Below are 5958 nucleotides of genomic sequence, written 5' to 3' on the forward strand. Positions count from 1 at the left end.
CTCTCTCTCTCTCTCTCTCTCTCTCTCTCTCTCTCTCTCTCTCTCTCTCTCTCTCTCTCCGTTCTTCTCATCTGTTCTTTTGATGTCCTCTTCTCTATGTGAATGAAGCATTCTCTTGTTCTTTTTCAAACTATTTTGTAAATCATGCAGGAAATAAATGTTTCACAGACATTTTGTTATTTCTTAATATATAATTGTTGCTGTGTTTTAACAAACTCTGTACAAAGAAGCGTATCGTCTGCTTTCAAATGAAAAATATATCAATTCGCAATCTATTTCAGAAGAAACAAATATAATGGTAAGATACTCGAAAACCAAGAGGTTGCAGAGGTCGAGGAATAAGCTACTGTATTATGGTAAAATTGCTACTGCATCACTAAGCAGAATCCATCAAATTTGGTGACAGTTTGAAGAAGTTTATAGTTCTGGTTTTCGTTTCAACTATTTAGGGGGAAACAAAACAATCAAGTCAAATCTTCACATTATTGTTTTCAAATTTTGGTTCAAAGCCAGTTATTTCGGGGGCAAGTTGATAATCGATTTCATCGACCCCAGTACTCAAATGGTTCTTATTCCATTGACTGCTAAATGATAACAAACAAATTTGACCTCCGTGGAATTTGAACGCAGAAACGTAATGACTAACGCTTCTGCCAGCCCGCTGCCTTCGCGTTGTTGGTCTTAAATTTTTGGCACAAGGCCAGCAATTTCGGGTGAAAGAATAAGTCGATTCTATAAACAACAGTATTCAACTGGTTCTTATTTTATCGACCACCAAAGAATGGAAGGCAAAGTCAACCCTGGCAGTATTAGATATGTCTAGAATATTGGTTTCAAATGTTGGCACAAGTGCAGCAATTTCTTGACACGGGTTAAGTCGATTACATCAACCCCAGTACTTGACTGGTATTTATTTTATCGACCTCGAAATGATGAAAGGATAGTAATTAAGCATAAGGAGAGGGAGTTTGATTAAATCTACTTTATTTCATCGACCCAGATAGGATGAAAAGTAGAGGTGACTTTGGAGGGATTTGAACTCCGAACTTAAAGGATTGTAACGTAGTACATCAAATTCGGGCGAGGGTCTATTTTTTCGATCTGGCGTCAATGAAAATTGAAGTCTGGTCAGATACTCTTTTATTTGTTACTAAAAGACTTGAAGTACAAGTTATTAATGCCTCAGTTAACTTCACCTGCTTAAACTATATTCATCATCCAATGAGGATAATATTGAAATCAAATCTTGACTCAAGGCTAGCAGTTGGAGGAGGGGATGGCTAGTCGATTGTATCGAACCCATTTACGCAACTGGTACTCCTTTTATCGACTCCCAAAAGGATGAAAAACAAAGCCGTCCTCGGCAGAATTTGATCTCAAGACCTGAAGACGGACCAAATGCCCTCAAGTATTTAACGTGCTAAGGATTCTGCCAGTCTTGAAATGGGGAAAATGAGGAGGAGGATGAGGAGGAGGAGGGGAGGTTAGAAACTGGAAGAGAAATACGAACAAGGAAGGATGACGATGATGATGACGATGGCAGTGGTGGTGGTGGTGATAATGATATATGTGACAATATGTGTAAACTTAGGCAAGTAAACAGGCATTAATTTATTTTAAACAACTGGAGCGTTAAATGACATAATTATTGAAGTTTCATCAGCTTTTATTGGCCTTTGTTTTTCTGAAAACCATTGTATATTTTGTGCCGGAAGTTAGACTGGTGAGGCAACGTTGAATATGGCGTCCTCACTAGAAACATAAAGCTACCCAGACATGAAACATAGATTCCTGTTCTAAAAGGATTCAGTTTTAATAACAAAGTCGTTTGGTCGCTCATTTAAAATATTGTGCAGAGGCAATGATTATCATCGCTGTTCTATTCAAATCTACAGAAAGAAAAGAAAACAGATCACCGGGGGGTGGGGATAAACGAGCATTTACGTTCTTCATACTTTATATCATTGTTTCTTTTAAGTTTTTAGCTGCTTTTAGTTAGTTTTTAGCGCCTCAAAGACTACTTTAGCCGTTTCCATAAAAAAATATTCCGGTAACATTTCATCGAGAGATGCAAAATGTCGGAAATATCAAGCCATGTGACCATCAAATTCTTGTGTGATTATTTATGTGTGTATTGGAGTGGCTATGTGATACGTAGCTTGCTTATCAACCACATGGTTCCGGGTTCAGTCCCACTGTGTGGCACCTTGGGCAAGTGTCTTCTACTATAGCCTCGGGCCGACCAAAGCCTTGTCAGTCGATTTGGTAGACGGAAACTGAAAAGAGCCCGTCGTATATATGTATATGTGTGTGTGTGTGTGTTTGTGTGGCTGTCGCACCACCATCGCTTGACAACCGATGCTGGTGTGTTTACGTCTCCGTAACGTAGCAGTTCTGCAAAAGAGGCCGATAGAATAAGTACTAGGCTTACAAAGAATAAGTCCTGGGGTCGATTTGTTCGACTAAACGTGGTGCTCCAGCATGGCCGCAGTCAGATGACTGAAACATATAAAAGAATAAAGAATAAAAGAATATATTTCATCTTTCACATTACTTACTTCCAATGCTGGGTTTAATTCTGTCACGAACGCTAGACAAAATTCTTCTTCTTATTCTTCTTCTTCTTCTTCTTCTTCCCTTGCATTGAATCCATCTTTACATGCTACTAATGTATTATTGAGTAAATAACTGGCACCATGTCGGTTTCGACGATGAGCAAGACAGTTAATCCGATGAACGGAATAGTCTGCTCCTGAAATTAATGTACGCGTGACGAAGAATGTGACAAAGCTTGTCCCTTTGAATTAGACACACACACAGACACACACACATATGTACATGCATACATACACTCACACCGGAGGCGAGCACCTTTCTCCATGTGATCGGCTTGAAAAATTGTTACGATGCTAGAATATTTTTCCTGCTTTTCTTAATATGAAACCAATGGTGGGCTTAATTCACAAATAAAGTAATTATATATCTACCAATGCGGTGTTGAATTTCATCGTTCGACATTTACGTATGAAAGCTTACGTATACACACGCACACAAACGCGCGCGCACACAAACGCGCGCGCACACACTCACATACACATATACATGCGTGGGTATGGATGTTCGTTTATGCGTGTGTATGTGTGTGTGAGCGCGTGAATTTATGTTTATCTTGAATGAGAAGACGCCAGTGGCTGGTGTAGATATGGAAAAAATTAAAACGCGAACATCTGCAAATATTCTATATTAATATAAATTTAAATTAATTAATTAATTTATTTATAGCAATTAATTATATAAATTTATATTAATATATTACTATAGTTACAACTCATTTTTGCTATCTGAATGAACCGAACCAAGATGAAATAAAGTGCATTGCTCAAGGACACTACACGCTGTCGAAAATTGAACCCATGACACACACACTACCAGAAACACTGAGCCACTCACATTACTGCGAATGTAAAAGGCGGCGAGCTGGCAGAAACGTTAGCACGCCGGGCGAAATGCTTATCGGTATTTCATTTGTCTTTACGTTCTGAGTTCAAATTCCGCCGAGTTCGGCTTTGCCTTTTATCCTTTCGGGGTTGATAAATTAAGTACTAATTGTGTGCTGGGGTCGATCCAATCGACTGGTCTCTTCCTTCAAAATTTCGGGCCTTGCGCCTAGAGTAGAAAAGATTCCTGCGAATGTGATGACGTAATAAGCTCGCGTTTCCAAAATGTCGCAACACTCGTCACACAGATTTGTTCAGCCTGCTAGCAAATGATGGTAAACAAAGAGGTTTCTCAATAATAAATATTATCAAATATTAATAAAACTGCGGATGATTGTCTAGCAAAATGAAATTTAATTATTTACCAAGATTTAGTTTTATGATACTTTGATATGAGGAAGGTACCTGTGCGTGTAGGAAAACTCGCCCACTTTTACATTGAGATTTGGTGTTCAGTTGCTCCCACAAATCACAGCCTAGCGGTAAGTACTGACTGATCTCCAATATATATAGATATAGATAAAGAAATAGAGAGAGAGAACGGGAGGAGAAACGTGGGATGGAGTATCGCTGAAGCGGTCACAGGAAGTGTGACGACAGATTTTACGCAATGGGCACTAAAATAAGAATACTAATAACTCTGAAGTGAAGACCAAGTGTGGTCAACTGGCAAATATATTACCATCCACAAATATCACAATATATATATATATATATATATATATGTGTGTGTGTGTAGATATAAGTATATATGTGTGCGTGTGAGTGTGTGTGTGTATAAATATATAAAAATTAATATATTTATACATACACATATATATATATATATATATATATATATGCACACATATATATATGCGTGGGTAGGTGTGTTTGCTCGTGTGTGTGTGTGTGTGTGCACGTGTGTGTGTGCACGTGTGTGTGTGTGTGTGTGTGTGAATTTATGGTTATGTTGAATGAGAAGAAGCACGAAGCTGGAGTAGATATGGAAAAAAAATTAAAAGCCGAACATCTGCAAACATTTTATATCAATATATTTCAAACGAAAATCAAAGTGATTTCATATGTCACACGGTAGTTATTAAAAACCGTTATCTCAACTGTAAAACTCGTGCATCTTTAAATAAGCGTCTACCGATCATAAAATCAAAGATATTTGAATGCATGTTTTATGGTGAAATTAGTTAAATCAGACAGAATGGCAGTACATTTGTTGGGGTTTGTACAATATTTACATTATTTATATTTGACGGATATTTGTCCTCATCTTGCTTGTTGTTTACCACTACGGTATATGGCGTAGTGGTTAAGAGCGCGAGCTACTAATCCCAGGATTCCGAGTTCGATTCCAAGCAGAATAATAATAACAATACATATATATATATATATATATATATATATATATATGCAGTAATCCCTCGACTATCGCGAGTGTTACGTTTCAAAGACCCCGCGATAGGTGATACGCGATATGGCGAGAGATTACTGACCTGGGTACATTACCAGGATGGTGACAAAGTGCAGAGGACTGGCTGGATGGATCCTGAGAACGTTCAGAACCAGAGAGAAGGAAACCATGATGGTCTTCTGGAGGACGTTCGTCCTCAGCTGCCTGGATTACTGCTCCCAGCTATGGTCACCCATTAGTGTGAAATTAACAGCGGACCTTGAAGCAATCCAGCGAAACTGCACAAAGAAGATCGTCTCACTAGAACATTTCAGCTATTGGGAAAGGCGGGAGAGATATGCAGTAATATACATCTGGAAGATCCTGGAAGGAATTGTGCCAAATTTTGTCCTTGAAAGCTACACAAATGCCAGAACGGGTCGCCACTGCACAGTACCAAAGACCCCAGCACTGCCATCGCGCTTCAGGACCATTTACAGTAGCAGCCTGGGTTTCATGGGCCCACAGCCTTTTAATATTCTTCCAAAGAGCCTGAGGGACCAACACAAAGTGGATGTAGGTGTTTTCAAATCAAAACTAGACCTCTTTGTGTCGAAAGTCCCAGATGATCCTATCTCGCGGCAGGAGGTGCAAATGAGAGTAGCGATATCAAAGTCCCTTATTCACTAAATGCCACTTATTAGAGGAGGCTCTCAATAATAACAGTGCAGCAAAACGGCGTTTCCCCAGCATGGCCACATCTTTGAGCTGAAATTAGGGGCAATATATATATACATACATGTGTGTGTGTGTGTGTGTGTGTGTGTGTTAGTATTCTATATTTTTGAGATGGGGAATTATGTACATTATTTACAATGGATGGATAAGTGGCCTCACCTTCTTTGTTGTTATCACGTTTCGGCTGATGTACACTCCAGCCTTCATCGGGTGTTCTAGTGGGTTCGAAATTCCACTAGAACATCCGATGAAGGCTGGAGAGTACATCAGCCGAAACGTTGTGATAACAACAAACAATGTGAGGACACCTAGCCATCCATTGTAAATAACATATAT

This window comes from Octopus bimaculoides, chromosome 3, assembly GCF_001194135.2.
Source record: "Octopus bimaculoides isolate UCB-OBI-ISO-001 chromosome 3, ASM119413v2, whole genome shotgun sequence".
NCBI classification, from domain to species: domain Eukaryota; kingdom Metazoa; phylum Mollusca; class Cephalopoda; order Octopoda; family Octopodidae; genus Octopus; species Octopus bimaculoides.